We start from the raw sequence: 22,300 nt of genomic DNA on the forward strand, positions 1-22,300 counted from the left end.
CCATTTACTAACCCAAAACATGTGAAGGTTCTAACATTGATACGTTTTTACCTTTTAAGATATTAATCTTGATGGTAATCTAAGTACATTGTGGGTGAGTTGAGAAGCCGCTGATAATTACTGTACAATCACAATGTTATTAACCTTTAATTAGGAAGCAAGATTTATATATCAATACATACAGAATTATCAATGTGTGTTCTGATATTCTTAGCATGGGAAACATACAGTTATAAATATTTTTAATTTCAACAAAAATAATAAGCCTCCGCAGAGACCGTCAAAAATTGCCATTGCCGACTATATTTCAAGTCGTCAAGGCGGGGTATTGGGTAAAGTTTTCAACTAGCAATAATCGCACCTCGGATAAACCTCATAGGCTACGATACTGCCACTGCGCAAAGCTGATTTCATGAGCTAAGCGGAGCAGTATGCCATTCACTCCCTATCATGTTAACTCATGGTTGTAAGCGTTAATTCATCATCACTTAGCAACTCCTCTGCTGAATAAACTCTAATCACATTATAATAATTCCTATAATGAACGTTGCCAAAAATAAACAGAAATGAAAAGGAAATACATACTGTAATTTAGTGAAAAAAAAATTAATTCAAGATAAACCAAAGGTTTTTACATGTTTAGATCTACATGCTTTGTGACCATTACTGGGGGGGTGGGGCTAATTTTCTTGTTAAGACTATGATGGGTGTGGTTGGAAACTGATTAAATGTACTGTTTACTGTGGATTGAGAAATGCAATTCAGACCTCAAAAATTCAACTGACAGCAGCCAAACTAACCAAATTTCGGGTTCACTTCATAAAACACAATATTTTATCAAGTTCTTCCATATAACTTTGATGAAGAACAATGAAGTCCACAGAATTGAACAGCCTATGTATTCCATCTACTTTCTTCACAATTGTCAAAAAAGGCCATTGCCACTACACTTCCTCTTCAGTTGGTGGAAATCTTCAGGTGTATCAAAAATGGTTTTTGATATACTCCAGCACTGAATGTATAGAGCAGATAGGTTTACATAGCAAGGTGTTGGATCATGATAGTTTTGTACAACACTCAGTGTAATATATAAAGCTACATATCTTCTGTTGTAGTCATGACATTGAAAAAACAAGAAGCTATTTGTTGTTATCTTCCTTGTTTTGGAAATAATAACGTTTTCTAAATATATTTAAAAAGGACATATTTTTACCAGTAACCAAGGCATTGAAACACTTATTATTTTCTTGGTTTAATGAGTTGGTTAAACAACATATTTTGATACTTACATGTTGGTAAAGTACAGGTCCATCCCAAAAATTTTTATATTGTGTAAAAGTTCAAAATTTTTTGCCAGTTTCAGAAAGTGACACAGTTAGTTTATAGAGATTCACTCCATATAGAGTAAAATATTTCAAGCTTTTGTTATTTGTCATTTGATGGTTATGGCTTACAGGCTAAGAAAACCCAAACTTCAGTGTCTCAGAAAATTAGAATAAAGTGAAAAGGTTCATTATTGGAAACTCATGGGGTCAAACCCTAATCAGTTAAGTAACTCATAACGCTTGCAAAGGTTTCCTGAGCCTTTAAACGTTCTCTCACTCTGGGTCATAGGCTACACTAGCATGGCTGACTTGAAAGATGTCCAGAAGTCAGTCATCGACACCCTTCACAAAGAGGATTAGCCACAAAAGGTCATTGCTGAAGGAGCTGGTTGTTAACAGAGATCTGTATCCAAGTATATTAACAGAAAATTGAGTGGAAGGAAGAAGTGTGGTAGGAAAAGATGCACCAACAACAGGGATAACTGCAGCCTTGAGAGGATTGCCGAGCAAAATCCATTCACAAGGAGTGGGCTGAGGCTGGATTCAGTGCACCAAGAGCCACCACACACAGACCAACACTAGACATGAGCTACAAATGTTGCATTCCTTGTGTCAAGCCACTCCTGAACCACAGACAACATCAGAAGCGTCTTACACGGGTGAAGGAGAGAAGGAACTGCACTGTTTTTGGTCCAAATTCTTGCTATTAGATGAAAATCAATTCTGTATTTCATTTGGAAATCAAGGTCCCAGAGTCTGGAGGAAGAGTGGAGAGACAAATGATCTGTGTTACTTGAAGTCCAGTGTGATGTTTCCACAGTCAGTGATGGTCTGTGGTGCCATGTCATCTGCTGGTGTTGGTCCTTGTGTTTTCTGAAGTCCACAGGCATTGCACCCATCTACCAGGAAATTCTAGAGCACTTTGTGCTTCCCTCTGTTGACAAGCTTTATTGAGATGCTTATTTTATTTTCCAGCAGGACTTGGCACCTGCCTACACTGCCAAAGGTACTAAAAGATGGTGCAATGACCATGGTGTTGCTGTTCTTGATTGGCCAGCAAACTCCCCTGACCTGACCTCCATAGAAAATCTATGGGCTGTTGTCAAGAGGAAGATGAGAGACGCCAGACCCAACAAGGCTGCTTTCAAAGCAATCTGGTCTTCCATCACATCTACGCTGTGCCACAGGCTGATCACCACTATGCCACGACGCATTGATGCAGTAATTCATGCGAGAGGAGGTCCAACCAAGTACTGAGTGCATAGAAATGGGCATACTTTTCAGAAGCCTCACATTTGGATCTTTCCAATGTGATATTCAAATTTTCTGAGACACTACATTTTGGGTTTTCTTAACCTGTAAGCCATAATCATTAAAATTACAAGAAATAAAATCTTGAATTATTTTACTCTATGTGGAATGAATCTCTAATAAATAACCATTTCACTTTCTGAAACAGCTGAGCCAAAATATTGCACTTTTACACAATATTCAAATTTTTATGTAGATGAACCTGTACTCAGGCATTTACCAACCCAAAAGGTGTTAAGGTTCTAACAGTGATAAGATTTTACCTTTTATGATATCAATCTTGATGTTAATCGACATACATTTGGATGATTTGAGAGGCTGTTGGGAATTACTGTACAAATCACTATGTCATTAACTTTCAATCAGGAACGTAAGAAGCCACGTAACGTACAACCAATAAATCAAATTTTCTGACCTATACGTATGCAGACAGTAAAGGCAATTCTGGTTATACAGTCACAGTGTGGTTCTGTACATTATTACCTCTTTCTTTTCACAGACTAATCAGCCTCCGTAGAGACCGCCAAAAATTGCCATTGCCGACTGTATTTCAAGTCGTCAAGGCGGGGTATTGGGTAAAGTTTTCAACTAGCAAAAATCGCGCCTCGGATAAACCTCATAGGCTACGATACTGCCACTGCGCAAAGCTAACAAGCTACAGTCGCAGAGGGATTCTTGGGTCTGAGCTGTATCCCTCTGGGTCACGGTTTTACAGTGACTGTGGTTTCAAAGTACACAAGTAGGTTGAGTTATATAGTTGTAATTACAAGTGTAGGCAATCCTATTCCTAAAACGAATATCAAAGATTCACTTCTAGAGATGTTAGGATAGCCTCTAACAGTTTATAAAGGACGACTAGCGTAAAACACAGTGACGTTTCAGGATGTAGCCAAAAGTTGCCGACCGCTTTGTTTATATACTTGAGAACAAGCGTGGATAGTGTCACTTCTGAGAATAAAAGAGACAAAAATCACTTTCAGTTCAGCAAAAGCCAGTGCATCCAAGTTACAAAAAAATAAAAGTGATGGCGTCACATCCTGTGCATCATCATTTAAGGCTCGACAGACGTGGTCTCGAGCAGCGCGAGCTCCAACAATTATTGTTCCACAAAAAAGTTCTCACTGCTTTAAACATTCAAGCCATTTACTAACCCAAAACATGTGAAGGTTCTAACATTGATACGTTTTTACCTTTTAAGATATTAATCTTGATGGTAATCTAAGTACATTGTGGGTGAGTTGAGAAGCCGCTGATAATTACTGTACAATCACAATGTTATTAACCTTTAATTAGGAAGTAAGATTTATATATCAATACACACAGAATTATCAATGTGTGTTCTGATATTCTTAGCGTGGGAAACATACAGTTACAAATATTTTTAATTTAAACAAAAATAATGAGCCTCCGTAGAGACCGTCAAAAATTGCCATTGCCGACTATATTTCAAGTCGTCAAGGCGGGGTATTGGGTAAAGTTTTCAACTAGCAATAATCGCGCCTCGGATAAACCTCATAGGCTACGATACTGCCACTGCGCAAAGCTGATGCAATAATGTGACCGATGGACTCTTGTATTTGAGATGTGTCTCTCTCGGTTATGGTTTAACATTGGGTGTGTTTTCAACATACACAAGTTGAGCTATAGAACTGTAATTGCAAGTGTGTGCAATCCTATTCCTAAAACGAATATCAAAGTAAAACGTTTTAGTTCAATAAAAGCCAATAATGCATTCGAGTTACAGAAAAGATGTACTAAACAGCGATGACATCACATCCTGTGCATCATTTAAAGCTCGACAGAGGTGGTATCGAGCAGAGCGAGTTCCGACAATTGTTGCCTCACGAAAAAGTGCTTCCTGCTTTACTCAAGGCATTTACTAACCCAGAACATGTAACAGCGATACTTTTATTTTAACCTTTTAACAATCTTTTTGTTTATCTAAGTATGCTCAGGTACCTAACTACTGATTTGACACCACCGTCTTAACCTTTTTCCTGGTAACACAGATGCTACATTTACGGTGTTTGAAGATTAAGTCCTTCAGTTCGTCCAGACGGGTTTATGTGGTGACATTTTAAAGTCAATAATTTTTTACTTAAACAAAATTATCAGTCTCCGTAGAGACCGTCAAAAATTGCCATTGCCGACTATATTTCAAGTCGTCAAGGCGGGGTATTGGGTAAAGTTTTCAACTAGCAAAAATCGCACCTCGGATAAACCTCATAGGCTACGATACTGCCACTGCGCAAAGCTGATTTCATGAGCTAAGCGGAGCAGTATGCCATTCACTCCCTATCATGTTAACTCATGGTTGTAAGCGTTAATTCATCATCACTTAGCAACTCCTCTGCTGAATAAACTCTCATCACATTATAATAATTCCTATAATGAACTTCGCCAAAAATAAACAGAAATGAAAAGGAAATACATACTGTAATTTAGTGAAAAAAAAAATGAATTCAAGATAAACCAAAGGTTTTTACATGTTTAGATCTACATGCTTTGTGACCATTACTGGGGGGGTGGGGCTAATTTTCTTGTTAAGACTATGATGGGTGTGGTTGGAAACTGATTAAATGTACTGTTTACTGTGGATTGAGGAATGCAATTCAGACCTCAAAAATTCAACTGACAGCAGCCAAACTAACCAAATTTCGGGTTCACTTCATAAAACACAATATTTTATCAAGTTCTTCCATATAACTTTGATGAAGAACAATGAAGTCCACAGAATTGAACAGCCTATGTATTCCATCTACTTTCTTCACAATTGTCAAAAAAGGCCATTGCCACTACACTTCCTCTTCAGTTGGTGGAAATCTTCAGGTGTATCAAAAATGGTTTTTGATATACTCCAGCACTGAATGTATAGAGCAGATAGGTTTACATAGCAAGGTGTTGGATCATGATAGTTTTGTACAACACTCAGTGTAATATATAAAGCTACATATCTTCTGTTGTAGTCATGACATTGAAAAAACAAGAAGCTATTTGTTGTTATCTTCCTTGTTTTGGAAATAATAACGTTTTCTAAATATATTTAAAAAGGACATATTTTTACCAGTAACCAAGGCATTGAAACACTTATTATTTTCTTGGTTTAATGAGTTGGTTAAACAACATATTTTGATACTTACATGTTGGTAAAGTACAGGTCCATCCCAAATATTTTTATATTGTGTAAAAGTTCAAAAATTTTTGCCAGTTTCAGAAAGTGACACAGTTAGTTTATAGAGATTCACTCCATATAGAGTAAAATATTTCAAGTCTTAACCTTTTTCCTGGTAACACAGATGCTACATTTACGGTGTTTGAAGATTAAGTCCTTCAGTTCGTCCAGACGGGTTTATGTGGTGACATTTTAAAGTCAATAATTTTTTACTTAAACAAAATTATCAGTCTCCGTAGAGACCGTCAAAAATTGCCATTGCCGACTATATTTCAAGTCGTCAAGGCGGGGTATTGGGTAAAGTTTTCAACTAGCAATAATCGCGCCTCGGATAAACCTCATAGGCTACGATACTGCCACTGCGCAAAGCTGATTTGAAAATGTGAGCGGAAGGCTAGTCACTTTGCTACATACCATTGTAACTCACGGTTTCATGATCAGCGTATGAAGCACTCGCTTATTGAAACGTTCAGACCTAAGCATGAACACTTTTAGAGATCTAGTGGACAAAACGTTTTTGTCTTCATTTGTTTTATGTTAAACCTATTCCAAAACTGTCGACTTTGGTGCAATGCATTCTGGGTTCTAACAAAACTATGCAACGTCACTGTTATCACGGGTTTGCTTTAAAACACCACGGAAACGGTGGTCGGCTTATGCTTGGCTTGAAAAGAAATAAAACTGTCAAGAACGGCTAAGCGTTGTATTTTAAAGATTAAAGACAGTTCAAGTTATTTCCATTGGTCCCCGATCACTAATTCTCACACACTCATCGCGTCAAAAACGCAATGCTAGGTCCTCGCCACCAGATGGCAGTAGAGACAAGTGGAAAGCTAGTCTGGCTTCTCAAGAAGGCCGAACACAACTTTTTTTCTTCTTTTTCTATGACACGTCGAAAAATAAGATATAACTTTTTCTAACCTATAAACAACTGTAAAAGCACGTTTGTTAAGTGATATAACTTGGTTTACACCTCCATAGCTTCCTTACTGGCACCTGTGTGAAATTATTTATTACCCTCCAACAAAGCTTAAGCTGATATAAAATAACTCCATATTGAATAAATTACGCTAGGTCAGGTAGTACTATTTCCACTAATTGTGCCTGCGTCAGAGAGGCGCCTTTTTTCATCGACTGACTCAAATTAACACGATAATTAAGAAAATTCTCACGTTTTTGCTCGATGTTTGAATGGCTCTCAGTCGATGAAATGTTTGAGCTGAAAACTGGATAATGTTGAAATAAAAAGACAATCACCAAAACTCAGTAAATAAGTCCATTAGGGTCTTCAGTGTGATTTATAAGCAACTGTTATTAACTGGTCCAGAAAGGCCGTTTGGTGATGCAGACCTGCTCACTCTAACTACTGACGAAAAAACAAAAAAGCCGAACCGTAAATTGAATGAATAATTAACATATTTTCTCAAATTTGTTTTTATTTGAATTGTTTATTTTTTTTTTACCTTTGTTGTTTTTTTTAGTGTTTTGTTTGGCTAATGATTTCATGCAATTGATATACATTGTTTTTGCACAGTGTCAGAAGCAGATATGCTACTTTTATTTTCAATTTTAAAACATAACACTTGGATGCAGCATTTAAAATTTCAGCCCAGGCCTTTCATTTGTGTTGCTTTTTTTAGTGTTCACCTGTAGTAATATTTTAAAAAACAGCTATCATATACCCTTATATCAACCTTTTGCCATTTCTCTTTAGGTTATGCAGTCTTTACTAACTGTAACATTTTAATGATTTTAGAAATCTTTTTCATCAATTTATTGTGAATGTCTTTAATCCATTCATGGCCAAAACTACACACTTGGGTTCAAATAAATACACACACCCACTAATATTTAGTTAAATGTTCTTTGGCAAATTGTACTTTTACCACAAGGCTTTTGTGGTCATCAACTAGCTTCTGACCTAATTCTGGCTGGATAATTTGCCACTTTTATCAGAAATGGAAGGATTAATTTAAATTGATTGGTGTCTTCAGGAACCATGATCAGGAGTTGAAATACCAGTGGCACTTACCACACTGAAGCAAGCTTGACATCAACATGGACTTGGAGGATGGAATTTGTAATGGTTAAACCGACTAACATAAGGGACTTTGCTTAAATGTCAGAGCAGCGCTTGAAAACCACCTAACTGAAATCAGCTCTGCCAATTCGGATCGAGATTTTTATTTAAATATTAGTGTGGGCGTTGTTATATGTTTAAGCCTCTATTCATAATTTTTAATCTGTCTGGATTAGAAAAATTCAGCAATAAATTCAGACTTTTGCCCAGCCTTCTAGTATTATCAATCCACCACAACAGTTAAAATAAATGATTAAATGGTCCAAATTAATATGACATTCATGCCAATGATAGGCAAACGCATCCTGACTGTAGCTGGATGTGTCATACAGTACATGTACTGAAATCCGGTCTTAAGCCCTTAGAAATGGACTGAGCTTTACACATTGTCTGTTCGACACAAGCAGTAATTTTACTGTGTGGATATTAGAAGCCCATTCACTTGCTGTGAAGCTTCAGCGGTGTAATGCAGGTGCTTTTGGGTGCTCGGCAGATAACCGTTGCTGTGCCAGGTGTTAAAGCTGCCTGAGCTGACACATTAGACAGGGATTTGCTCGTGCCAGAATGTCAGGCCAATGAGGCTCATAGAGGTAGGCTTGGATCACTGTCAGGGACAGGTAAGTACGTAGATAAGGGGATTACACTATGTTTGCGCCGAGTAATCTCAAATGAATTCTGCCGGCTTCTGTTTCATCTTCAACCTGGAATGCACAAATGTCTCTTTTCTCAACCCAAAAAGCATGTTACACAAACAAAGTTTAATTCACGAAATCAGTCTTTTATCCATGCTTAAAGTGCATTTCAGGGCATATTGGGTTATGGTCATTTAATAACCTTGACAGTAATATTTCCTCTAATTTTCTTAGAACCATAATTTCTTTTAAATTTCCTCATATCAGCAGCTATGCCTGCTCTGTGCAAGTTTTGCAATCACCTGGGCCTTGTCATTTGGTGGTGCCACTCTACAAAGGTTAAAATTGACTTGTTGAACAATTAGGACCTTTTAGGAGTAGTTTAATTTCCTCTAGCCTGCGACTTTTCCTGATGGCATGCAGTGATGAAAATAGAGTTGAACAGATGGCTTCGCTGTTTCTGCCATTCAGCACAGGATGGTGGGTACCTTGCCATCTAAAAGGGCCTCAGAGAAGAGCCGGCAGACATGTTGAGAGCCATCTTCCAACTGAACCATCAAAAGCAAAGAAAGCTAAAAAACTAGTGTCACATCTTCTAGTTCCAGTTTAAAAGATCATAGGTAAGGTTCTGTTTGGGCTCAGGAACAAGAAGAGAAATACAGAGATCTGGTCGGTGTGATCTACACAGCGCAGCTTTCGCCTGTAATCATGCATTGACAGCATTTATCAAATGAACGCCATCTCCTTATCTCTGATCAGTGGCTGAAATGGAAGGTGCATGCTTCTAGGAGCATGTGAGTGGAGCCAGGTGTGTTTGTGCTTTTAGCTGGACATGAAGAGGGTAATTTTGTAATCTGGTCTGCATCAGATCAGGGCTGTGTTAAACATGTTTAGCTATGTTAAAAGTCTCTTTGTCTCTCCACACTGGGGCCACCTGGAGATGGTAAAAGTGTGATTAGATTGTGTTAAGAACAGAGGGAGGGAAACAATTAAATTTTTCTTGGGTGATGTGACAGCTGAGCAAGTATGAATGAACATCTGATATGAGAGGGACAAACATGGCTCAATGTACCTTCTGGTTTCTGTCTAAACTTTAAAGCCAAAACCACACTTTCTGTGTTTTATTGATCCAGAGAATTTACCACTTGGCTTATATAACTCCACATTTATTATGACATATCTTTATGCATCATTCTACTCATTTAAATGTCGCTCTTTCTGTCCAACACTTGCAGACTGTTCACAACAACCCACACACTGCTGCCACTCTGCTATTCCCAGCTTGTGGTTTTTCCCAGACTGAGTCAGAGTGACACCATAAGCCTGTCTGTCCGTTTTATCCAAACCTGATGTCTCCTTGTCGCACGTGGCTTTGCCAAGGATGTGAGCCTTGCACACAGTCCATGGCTAGGTTAGAGTCACATCCCCTTCCTCCATCTGCATACCTCTCTAATAACTTATAAGTCTTCCACCTGGAGGTGCTCTCCACTCAGTCAGGAAGCCAGCCATCTAAGGGTGTTGTCTCCGCTTTAACTAACCCCCTCACTCCCTCATGAGTCTGTCTTCACACCTTTATCATCACCCCCACAACAAGTTCCTGTGTCTGTGAACTGCTCCATCTGTTGACCTTGCATTTCATGATCTGCCACAAACGCATATCAAAACTGATAATGCAGAAATTAAATCACTCATTTGAACTTTTTCTCATTATGGCACATCACAGACACAAACCCGAGGGTATTTTTGTGGGATTTTATGTAATGAGCGAACACAATGTAGCACAAAATATTGAAGTGGAAGGAAAGGATACATAGTTTTTATACGTTTTTCAAACATTTTTTACAAATAAAATTTATGTTCATCTCCACTGTGTCAATAATTTGTAATGCTACCCTTTGCTGCAATTACAGCTGCAAGTCTTTTGAGGTATGTCTCTACTGGCTTTGGACATGTACAGATGGAAATTCCTGCCCATTTCTTTTATTCAAAATAGTTCATACTGTGTCAGACTGGATAGAGATATTTGAGCATCAATTTTCATGTTCTGCCATAGATTCACAGTTGGACGTATGTCTGTGCTTTGATTGGGTCATTGTAACAGCCGAAAATGCTTCGATCTAAACCACTCCATTGCAGCTTTGGCTGTATGTTTAGGCCCGTTGACCCTGGCAATTTAGTTGTAACTATGTTCCCATCTATTCTGACAAGTTTTCCTGTCCCTACTAAAGACAAGAATCCCCACAGCATGATTCTAGTTAAACGCCACGCTTTAAGCAGGACTTCTTATGGCTTGGTCTTCCACCCATATAGATCGGATTTGTGTAGTAAATGACTAAAAAGGAGTTTTCCTCTTCACTGTTACTACATGCATGTTCAGTATGAGGTATTGCTGCAAAGTCAATGCAAGCCTCTGTCGCTGCATGCTCATCCAGGAGGAGTGAACGCTGCAAGTCACTCACTCGATGCAATCTGCTGGGTTTCCTTCAGTCCAAAATCTTTTGAAGTTGAAATATTCTCCCATCTGAGTTGTGGATCTTCCAGAGTTACGATGGACCTCTTGGCTGCTTCCCTGCTTCCTCTGTAAACATGTTTGTGTGAATGACTACTCCTAGATTACGCATTAAAATATTTATATGTACATCATATAATACCCTTTCTGGTATTGCGTTAGTTTACAAAAAACATAAAACATTTAATAATAAATTAAGTGCAGAAAAATGTGTCATTTGTCTTGTAAAATTTTTTGGAAAGTCCTTCACAACTCGTTAGGTTTTATTGATACTTGTTTGCAATGTTGTTTTCACGAATGTGTACTTTTCTTTTATGAAGCTTGTGTCCAAAAACTAAATGTTATCTCAAACTGTGTAAAAATTCAAATACTGTTTTAAAACGATATAGTCATTTACCCTTTCAGAAGAAGAGTGTACAACAAATAAACATAAATAAAAAGGTTTTAAAAAAGGATGACTGAATATATTAAACTTTTGTGTTCAGAACGCAATAACGGATGTGGCCAACAGAGGGCAGTCTGTCCTCAGGGCAAACATTGTGAACTATGAACCTTGAAAGTGTTATGACCACTACATCATTGCGGACGCCTGGAATACTGCATCATAAATGAGGTCATATAATGTGTTGATAGTCAAACATTTCAGTGCCAGGACCAGCCGAGGGACACTGTATGAATAATGGCAGTGTTTGACACCAGCATAATAACAGATCATCACTATTCGAGCAACATAAAGGGACCTTGCAGGCAGGTGTAAACGCATTGATCAAAATGTCATCGGGATATCTAATAGAACAAAGTAAAACTGTTCTGCTCCAATGAATTTCAAGAGCCTCAACTTGGCCTTTCTTTATTACCCCTGGGCTAACATGCTTCAAGACACGGCAGCCTCATTACTAGACAAACAGATCTGGACATATTGAACTCAGACCCAAAACAACCCGGCTGTGTGCCGCCACTTTCCACTCTCCAGGCTCTGTGTGTGATTGGAGGGTGTTTGTCGCTCTCACCCTTGTCTCTGGCTGTCTGTTTGCCTGACACTTGTCTGGCTTGGCCTACTTTCTTCTTGATCTCATCAGTCAGCATGAAGACCTGTGAAGGCCATCTTCCCATCTAGCTCTGTGAATCCCTGCCAGCTCAGTGCCTGTGTCAGCAGTTAGGGACTGACTCGAAACCCACGCCGTCTCCAGTGTTAGCTCCAGGGCCCACAAAGCAAAGGCAGCACTTCTCCCTCAATTCAGCAGACAGGCTCGTTTGCATGCTCGTGAATCACTCAAAAAGCTGACACTGAGCCATGCACTAAGATATGTCACAGTTGTAAAACTCACAGAGCCAGCTTTTAATATTATGAGAAAAATACTCTAATCTGGGAAAATCATTCATATAACCCTACACAGCCAATGGGCTTTAAGTTCTTCTAAAACCTTTTATATCAAGTACCACCTCAGTAAATAGTAAGGATTCATTACACAAACATACTGGCAGATAGTTAAAACTGGTAACACAAGATAATTTATTATTTCTTATTTTGTTGTGTTGTTGGGCATTGGCAGTATGTTCAGCTGAAGGATGTCATTTAAGTATGGATTTCATTTTTACTTAGAAATGATATGTCCCAAGGTGAAAAACTGGACAGGAAGTCAACAATCCTAAATTTAATATCCAATCGCTGCGCAAACAAATTGTAGGAATTGCTGTAGTAATACTGTAAACTGCCAATGGCTGGATCGCAAAAAATCTTTTTAACAAACAACCTGCCTTAGTGTTTGAATACAAAAATACAGTTTTTAGCTATTATTACTAAAAGAAGTTAGCTTGTCACTGAGCCCAGCAATTAACATGTCCTACTTGTTCTCTAGCTTTTTATGCCCGGTTGCGTGCTGATAAATCACTCAGAAACCTGACACTGAGCCCTGCATTAAGACATGTCACAGTTTGAAAACTCACAGCGTCAGTTTTTACTGTTATGTGAAAAAATACTCTAATTGGGGAAAATCATTCATATAATCCTAAACAGAACCTTTTATAACATGTACCACGATAGTTATGAACTAAAGTACCACCATACCGGCAGATATTTTGAAACTGTAACACAACACAGCTTTAAATTTTTCAATTTGTTGTATTTTTTTTTTTTTTTCAAAAGAGAAGAACATGATCTGCCGTATTCCGTTTTTACTCAGAAGTCAAAACTGTCAAGTTCCAAGTCGAAATGTTAAATGGGAGTCGGTTTACCAATGCCAAAACATAAAATCCAACATGGCCACTGTATGTTTTAAATATAGCGCAAGGTGCAATTAAAAACTGTTGATTTGCATTTCTTATGGTTTGCATCTCATTTTGTCTTTTCCACAAATAGTACTGTACAGCAGTGGCGGTTCTAGACCACATTTACCAGGGGGAAAAGGTGGGGCTGTGTTTTTTCATGCTGGCAAATAACAAAATAATGAAACCAAAAAAAAAAAAAAACTGGCCAATATTCCATCATTTAAGATATTAAGTGAGCCACTTGTGGCTCTGGAGCTGCAGGTTGCAAAGTCCTGATCTAGCAGATGAAAATTGTAATCCTATCTCAGTAACGCTGAAGCTAAAACACATTACTTTTTTATTCATTGTTAAAGTAAAACTGTCAAGACAAATAATTTAAGTAATCCAAGGGACCAATCAGTTATGGTTTCTGTGCCAGCATCATCATAAGAAATTGATTTAGTATGTCTTCAGTACAGGGGACATAACAGGGGACAGAATCAGTTCTACAGGGGCCAGAATCCCAGTTGGCCCCTGTCTAGAACCACCAATGCTGTACAGGTTCTGTTAGGGAACATGTTTCTTTATTGCATGTTTAGCAGTTGACTGTTATTACCTAGCATTGCTAATAGCAGTTGGCTTGTCACTAAGCCCAGACATTAACATCTTGCACTGGTTTTCCTACTGGCTAATAGAATCGGTTTAAATTAATGTTTCCAAATCCATGTTGGATCATAGGAGGCAAAGTCACTAGCATTATTCCCTGGTTTACTGATGTCAGCCTTAGTAGGAGTTCTCAAACTACTCCCCACGGAACATATGTTTTTTGTAGTTTCTGGAAGGCACACAAACAAACGTTAGTGTGCCTTAACAACTTATCGTCTTGGTCAATTTTTAGCTCTGCATTTCTCATGTTAGTGGTTTGTATCAAGACTTACTCTGAGGTTACCAATTGTACTTAAAACCTTGCTTTTTAAGCAGCAGCAGCACTCAAAACAAATGTGCCCAAAGCCTGTTAAGTGTTCAAAGCTTAAAAAAAAATTAAGAGCTCCAAAATTATAGCTACTTCGTCTGATTAACGATTCAGCAGCCGAGGTACAGAGCGCGCACAAATAATTTGTGTTATTCAGACAGCTAATCCTTCTCTTTTGAGGACACAGGCAAATGGGGCTGTGTGAAATCTAAATGAATGAAGAGGGGTTGGTTTAGAAAAGTATTTTTAAACCAAACAGTCTCCCACAGAACCCAGAACTGCATTAATCAGGACTGATTTATTTGGAATAAGGGTGGTGTGTATATGCTTTCTTGCTTACGTACCAAGAAAAGTGCAATTAACATCATTACATCTAGCCACCTGAAATACAACGTATATGTGTATAGTTTACAGTGACAGCTAATTTCTAATTACTGTCAGCTTGTTTTAATGCGAGCTGATCCTGAGGCTTTTGTTGCTGCCACAACAAAATGGAAACTTGCTGGATGATTCAGACAGGATCACCATGTGACAACCGTTATGTCTTCCCTTGCAAAGCTGAAAGACCTTGTTGTCAACTGGTTTATATCCAACCAAAGCAACACAGACCAGAAGCTGTCCACAATGATGCCTGTCGTTCATTCTGAGTACCATGAGATTGTTTCTGGATAAACGCACATTATCTCTGGAGTGTATTTTTCTAGGCTAGTTATTAAATGCTGTAAGCATCTGTAGCGAAATAGCTGAGGTCATGTCCTCCATCTTGCAAGTGGGAAGTAGAACAAGGACCTGTAGAGGGGTTTTTTACTTCATATATAGATAATCTAATAATAATCTTGAGAATTATATTGCATTTTAAGGAAAAAAATAAGTCATTAAAATGTGCAAAAACTATTGGTTTATTCGCGATTGCATTAGTTTGTACAGAATACCATAATACCAAATATATTTGGGTTTACATGAGCTTTACGCCACAAAACATCAACAGGCAAATGGGGAGGAATTTTGAGTTAAACTTGGGGTGTACCCTGCCTCTCGCCCATAGACTGCTGGAGATAGGCACCAGCTCCCCCGTGACCCACTATGAAATAAGCGGTAGAAAATGACTGACTGACTTGGAAGTAAAAGAAATAATTGAAACTCCTGACCGCAGTATTTTGTAAATAAAGTCCAATAAATCCGTAAGCTGTTTTTTGTATCTAACATTTTGACACGAGCATGGAAACGTGGAATAATTAAAGTAATTAGAGCTGAATTTCAATCAGCCTCTTTAGTTTTACTATAATCTCTTGTTCTCGCACTACTAACTGTAAAGATTTAATGCTACACTACACATCTGTGCAAGCTATATGTATTTATGTATATTTTTAATGAGTAAAATTCAATATTAATGTGCAAAAAGATCTGTGAAGTATGGCAAACTTCCCAATTTTTGATTTTGATAAGATTTCCTTAGAGACAATGTGAATGGGGAACAAAATGTTGTAATAAAAGTGATTTATAACAAGCAAAGCTTTGATATATTTACAGTAATCAAGTTAAATCATATAACAGAAAGTTTAAACCTTTATTTTTCACAAACAATTGGTTCTTCTGCTCAGAATACTTTTCTTTAAAGTTTTTTGTATAACAAAAAATGCAAAAAAAAAAAAACACAACCAAGCATATGTGTAAAAAAACTGCACAAAAAAAAACAATTGCAAATAAATAGTACTGAAGTGATTGAATAACTTGAATTAAGTGACTAGTAAAGTGGCTGGAGAACTTAAGTTTAACAAACTTATGCATATATAACCTGCTGTTTGATGAAGTTTCACACTTATAAAAGGAAGTTAAGACCCTTCTTCCAGCTGGTGCCAATCTGTTGAGATGGATATTTCGCGATGATCCTGGATGGAAAGAATGCACATAACTAATCCCATTTGAAATGGGTTAGATCAAAGTGGAACAGATGCAGGACTCACTGAAGTGCTAATAATATACCAGGAAAGAACTCCAGATTTACCTAAATGTGGCACTGATTCTAAATTGCCACAATGAATATTTTTCAGACTAAGACAACATGTCTGAAAGTCTAGAATATGTTTAGTTTGGTCAGGAGAGAACCACTGGACAGCACCCAACATTACTTGTTTGTTTATCATTCAGTTTGTTTATCTTATTTACTCACTGTAACAAAGACAGTAAAGGGTTAAGGTTCAGTTTGTGGTGGGTTCAGAATTTTGCTGAAACAAGGAGTTGTCCAAAACATATGGATTAAGGTGGTCTCCCAAACATTAATTTTAACTTGTCACATCAAATACTAAATGTCTTGGATATTTTTTTACATGTTTTTATGAGTTTTACTTCATAAAGTGTTCACAATGGATTGATATAATTATGTAACAGCGTACCGGACACACAGCCAGCTAAATTATGGTAGTGAAGTAAAAGCCGTTACTTTTCATAATGAATATTAGGCTATCTTGCTTGAATTGACCTGGAAACGCCCGCACAGAGAGCTGAATTCGGGGCAACACTTTGGGAGCCACAGCGCGGGGCTTGCCTTAACCGCCTCCGTGCCGCTCCTTTTCCCTACCCGCGGTAATATTTCTGTGTGCCTGTCTATCGGAGAACATGCGACACAACCTGTAGCCTTCTCCTGGTTGCCTCCACACACAGCGGCTTCGCTTTGAGCCTGGAACGGAGTGGGGGAGAGAGGAATACTTCCTCCCCCCTGGTCGGAGTCGTCTCTCCTTCAGTGCGCGCTTGTCTCCAACCCTCCCTGCCTGCCCGCTTCGCTCCCCCCCCCCTCCCCTCGTTCTCCCTCCTTATGTACGCAACCCTCCGCGTCTCCAGAACGAGATGAGGGTCAGGAAGAGCGCGTGAGAGACACATCCCACAGGTGTGTTGCCGCCAAGTCGAATGGTGCCTCGCGGCTCTTCAGGACAGGCACGCGCGCGCATACCTGGAAATTACCATGTGACTCTGCACCTGGGCGTGGAGAAAGTCCTAATTCCGACCGGAGACTCTTTTGTTGAGGAGTTGACCGCGCCGTCTTTTAACAGCAGCGACAGTTCAGTCAAACACTGTAACCCGGGGGGTGTCTTCCCTGTTTTTCAGCGGACTAGTGCCTTTTCCTGAGACCTACTCACCGGACGCGGGAGGAGATGTGAACTTCCTCACGGACATTTTTATTTATTTTTTGCAAATAAATAAAAGTCGGCAGATTTCATTTCAGCGGGATTCTTCAGTTGGCTTTCTTGGACTGTTTGCATTTCAGTAACTGCTCCGCTCTTCCACCTTCAGGGTGAGTTCCGGGGAAAGCTTGTCAGTGCTATTGTTTTCATCACCTTTTGACTTTGTATGAATGTCTGTCTGTGGTAGGTGGGAACGTTGACACACATTTAATGCCTGTTAGTGTTACGGGAGTAGCAAACCCAAGAATGTTATTTAACTGAAGGAACCTCTTTACTCCGCTATAGTGCTGTCTCAAAAGTGGCTTCGGCTGCTGTTTCGTTCCAGTGAACAACCATTTCGTACCCACGTTCCTTGACCTTTTCTTATCGGGTTATTTTTGTTGGTAGGGTTATGTCCATATTAACACATATGCATTCCTCCAATTTTCTAAACTGTCAAGAGTTTACCCCGATCACAACAGCAACTGATATTTCTGGGAAAGTTCTACAAGTTGTAAAAGTAAGTTATTTATGGAGAGCCTTGTGAAGCCAGGTCTTGTCAGCTGTAAGGCAAACCAAAATAACGGTTTTTATATGAGGACAGAAAGCTGTGGCAAATGGTTTGAGAGTCAAATAGTTGCAGATCATGACGCATTCCAAGGATATAATCCAGTCATCGGTTCAGAAACTGCTTGGTTGAAGGTACCAATAGTTCCCTGAGGACCCATACTATACCAAGTGTCAACAGAGAGGACCATATTGTGTAGTGTACTGGGGGTTGAGTAAGTTTTGTGAATGTTGTTCAGATTTTGTTGATGATATGGACTATAGGAAGCCAAAAGAACATTGCCAAAGATTGCTTTCCTGTCAAACTGCTGTTTACCACAGGGAGGTCTTTAATCAGGTTGCTGCTTGTGCTTTTGATATCTTTTTAGACTGTCAACCCTTATGGAACATGAGATTATTACCCCTGATCAAACCAAACTGACATCTGCTGATCTAGATTTCCCAGAAATCATCAGTTGTCAAAGAAGGTATGAAACAATACCAGGGCGTTACAAATTGACGTACCCACATGGAAAATTAAGGGTTGAAAAGAGCAGAAGTGTAAAAGCAAAAAGGGAAAAGATGACCGTCACCTCTTCAAAGCTTACGTCCTATAGGCTATAGTCTGTCCTCCCCAGAAAAACAACTTTGAAGACAAGCCTTCCTTGTTCACAACCAGAGCATCATCCTGACCATGTAACGCACCAGTAACATTGTGCTGCATATCTAAATGTTTAAAAAAAAGTCGTTTTGTGCACAAGTAATGAGCTGTGTCATTGTAGCGGTTCACAGTTGCACTCATGACTGGGTGAAAACTTGTCCTTCTGTTATTAGATTGAACAGCTGATTGATAGTACAAGGCGAGGGAATAAAGGTCCTAGAAGACATGTGCTTCGCTAAAACCATTCATTTAACGTCAGATGCACTACCGCCACTGCATCTGCCCAGTCACCTCACAAGGGGCCGTGCGTCCCTCTGCATTGGCAATTTCAGTGAGAAATGGGAACGTGAGCCGTTTTCCTCACCTCTGGACAGTCGAGCCGTACATCAGCATCCGGGAGCACAGATGTAGTAGAGAGTGATGCCTCATGTTTGTTTTTTCCCCTTACTCTGTATCCCCTCTGTCTTGTCTCCCTTATGGAGTACAAGGAAACAGAGGCACTATTGAATCTCAAATGCTGTTCTCACCAGTCTGTATCTCTCAGTCCCTGGCTCTCAGAAAACCACTGTACTGCTTTGTTGCCATTTAAATCGACTTTTTTATCATCTCCACCCTTGTTTCTGTAGGAACACCTACTGTATGCGGAATGATAAACCTCCTGGAGATTATCCCAATTAAATAACTTCATGCAAACAGACTCATAGTGGGAATGGATTAGCACAGGAAGGGGGCGTGCGAAAGCCGGAAAGGTGGCTGGAAGGGGGTTCGAGCAGGGGGTCAGCCTCCAGTTTCTTCTCGGCACTGGGGGAGATGCCATCTGGTCACACAGAGCAGAGACACACGCGGGCAGTTTAAAAAGTAACACCACCTCACCGTCTCCATTTAGTATGTCTTTCTCTTTCTCCCTGCCACACAATGCTTCATTCGGTGTTTATCTCCTCTGCTCTGAATAAATAGAGACACCTTATCTGTGCAGAGGAGAGTGTGATAAATGTTTTCTCCTGCTCCCCACAAGGGTGAAGAAGACAGGCGTACCACACTTCTTCATCATAGATGCTCTTTTCAGGACAGGGGAATGGGAGACGTTTCTCATTCAGGTCATGTAAGGGGTTTCAGGAGTCTGCAAAACAATTCCCAAAGCTGAGCACAGACTCATACCCTTTTAATACAAGAGAAACAGGAAAACAAATTGAGCTTTCCCCTCAACCTCTCTCCCTTTGGGTAAAAGGCTGCCATATGTGGAAATAAACTTTTAGATTAAATCGACTCAAATGCAGCATAGAGTAGCGTGTGAATGTTTTCATACCACTTAAACTTTTCAAGATTTGTTATATTTATATATTTTAGTGGGATTTAATGCTAGAAATCAATGCAAAGTAGTGCTTAATTATGAAGCTGAGTGAAATGAAATGTGGCTTCACTTTCTTTTTTTTTTTTACAAATGAAAAAGTGAAAAGTCTATTCATCTCCTCCCTTTCAATACTGTGTTGACCTACCTTTTGGTGCAATTATAGCTGGTCGTCCTTTGAGGTATGCTTCAACCAGATTTGGATCTCTGCAGCTCCTCCAGAGTAACCTGGCTGCTTCTCTGATTAATGCTCCCCCTGTTCAGCTGGTTAGTAGACAGTAGACTGTTCTGATCAACAGATTTGGTTTGTAAATTAATTTAAAAACCATGTATCATTTTCCTTCCCCCTGATTATTAATTGCTACTGTGTTTTGGTCTATCACATCAAATCCTAATAAGATCTGTTGTAATGTGTTGTGGTTGTAATGTGACCAAAATGTAAAATGCTTGTGGCATGTGAAGACTTTTTCTAAGGCCCTGTAATGGTGTTTGGACTCCTAAACTGGGGCATTTTTTTTATTATGCAGCAAAGGCTGCTTAATGCGATCTATTCTGGGCAATTGTAAGTTCTTGCTATAAGTTGGCTAAAGTTCAAATTCAGCATGTCCTTTTTAGTTTCTTCACTGAGTCTAAACTATGTCTCCTGAATGCATGTGGCACATTTTAGGGAATGACAGGATTTTTTGAGGTCAGATGAATTCATACTCATCCATTGTCCCCTTTGTTTCCATTGCTCAGGATTACATACTCCTGTCATTTTCATTTGGAAAATAAAACCTTAATCCTCATAAACCAAAAGAAATCCCATCCCTCCTGTCCGTAGCACACAGGCAGCAACAAAGCACTGGACAAGCAGAGACGTGACAAGTGTTTATATCATTGCTCAGAGCCGGTGGTAGATAAGCTGCTCTTTTTAGTCCTTTCAAATCTATATAATCAAAATTATTATCCTCTTGCTTTCCTTATGTGCACATAGCTTTCAGGGGAGTGTGGGCAGAACCTTGAAGTGTGTGTCAGCCTGGCGTTAGGCGGTTGAAAGATGGAGGGGAAATTAAAATTTCCTTTAAATTTTCACGTCTAAGGATTATCCGGTGATGACAGGGGGCACCACGCAGAGGTGGATTTTTGATCTTATCTCCGCTGGGTTTTACAGCTGCCACTCTTGCCCTTGGAAATGAAGGCCTTGTCCTGAACTGTTCTTTACAGGGATTCTGCGTCTTTTTGTCCCTCCGCCTCGATCTGACTGGTGTCTGCACTTCACACACCTAAACACCCGCTACCCTTTCCACTCAACACTTTTGCTGTCCTCTCACGCGCTAGAGATCAGAGTAAACAAAGCAGATGTTTGACAGATCGAGGAGTTGTGATTATGTTAATTCTCATCTTAAGTCCCCTAGCACCAGGCTGTGAAATTGGCTCTGTGACAGAAGAGCCTGGCACCTCTTTGCAAGCTCAAACATCAAAAGATGAAGTTCACCTTAAGGTTCTGTAGGCTTTCACTCTGAAGGGTCAAACACAGCTCAACATGTTTTACTTTTACTGCTAAAACAACCATGACGCTTTCACAATTCAAGCTGTTTTATCCCCATGTCCACCAGCGACCACACCTACCAGTCAACCCGTCATAGCCGCCAACTCATGCTGGTTACTCCTGCTGCTCCTCACTCCACTTGTCCTCTGCCTTCCCCTCTGTCTTTGAGCTATAGTCACTCCCCCTCCCCCTTTCTCTTTGAGCATGAGTAAGAGAAACATGATGAATCTTGCAAATGCCTTTCTAAAAAAGCTAGGTGAAGCACCTGGGGCGAGAACTGCTTTAATTGCTTAGTTGAGGAGTTGTGGGCCAGTTCCTCGCTGATAAAGATTTTTGCTTTTCTTTGAGGACTGACTTCCCAATGCTGGTTTGACAAATTCAGATTTTCTTTAACTCCTAAGGACTTAAAAGCATAAGCAGAGTGTGCTATGGGACAGGTTCTTTGATGGAGGTAGTAGATTTGAATCCAGTCTATAAAATGAAGAAATTACAAGATTATCCCCATTGACAGTGGTTTGAAAAGGTATTTGCACTCTCACAGATTTCTTCTGATTTTGCTTTTTTGACACACTTGTTTAAGATCTAATGGAAAAATATGCATATTGGACAAACATAATCTGAATACATACAAAAAGCATTTAAAAAAGATTTTTTGGCACTAGTGGCCCTTATTGTACAGTAATCAGACATGAAAAAGGGTGGAGAAAAAAGGGGAAAACATGCAGCAAATGGCCTGAGAACGTGAATCGAACCCAAGACTATAGCCTATGCGCATGGTGCTTGTGCACTACCAACTGAGCCACCAGT

The 22,300-nt window shown here is 39.4% G+C and overlaps 1 protein-coding gene and 5 non-coding genes across 7 annotated transcripts in view; 1 reads left to right on the plus strand and 5 right to left on the minus strand.

The window, feature by feature from the left end:
* Positions 1 to 265: 265 nt before the first annotated feature.
* On the minus strand, positions 266 to 406 carry LOC124861663. Its single transcript, XR_007036708.1, has one exon. It is a non-coding gene; the product is annotated as a U4 spliceosomal RNA (small nuclear RNA).
* Positions 407 to 3,144: 2,738 nt separating this feature from the next.
* Positions 3,145 to 3,285, minus strand: LOC124861625. The gene has a single exon (XR_007036689.1). It is a non-coding gene; the product is annotated as a U4 spliceosomal RNA (small nuclear RNA).
* Positions 3,286 to 4,040: 755 nt separating this feature from the next.
* On the minus strand, positions 4,041 to 4,181 carry LOC124861630. The gene has a single exon (XR_007036694.1). It is a non-coding gene; the product is annotated as a U4 spliceosomal RNA (small nuclear RNA).
* Positions 4,182 to 4,751: 570 nt separating this feature from the next.
* Positions 4,752 to 4,892, minus strand: LOC124861635. The gene has a single exon (XR_007036695.1). It is a non-coding gene; the product is annotated as a U4 spliceosomal RNA (small nuclear RNA).
* A 1,146-nt stretch (positions 4,893 to 6,038) lies between these two features.
* On the minus strand, positions 6,039 to 6,179 carry LOC124861594. The gene has a single exon (XR_007036681.1). It is a non-coding gene; the product is annotated as a U4 spliceosomal RNA (small nuclear RNA).
* A 10,900-nt stretch (positions 6,180 to 17,079) lies between these two features.
* plxnb2b (plexin b2b) overlaps positions 17,080 to 22,300 on the plus strand; it is a 179,969-nt gene continuing 174,748 nt past the window's right edge. For both annotated transcript variants that reach the window (XM_047387797.1, XM_047387788.1), the window contains exon 1: positions 17,080 to 17,538. The gene's annotated coding sequence lies outside the window, so the exon portion shown is untranslated. The remainder of the gene's footprint in view (positions 17,539 to 22,300) is intronic.

The sequence above is a fragment of the Girardinichthys multiradiatus genome, chromosome 2, assembly GCF_021462225.1.
Source record: "Girardinichthys multiradiatus isolate DD_20200921_A chromosome 2, DD_fGirMul_XY1, whole genome shotgun sequence".
Classification (NCBI taxonomy): domain Eukaryota; kingdom Metazoa; phylum Chordata; class Actinopteri; order Cyprinodontiformes; family Goodeidae; genus Girardinichthys; species Girardinichthys multiradiatus.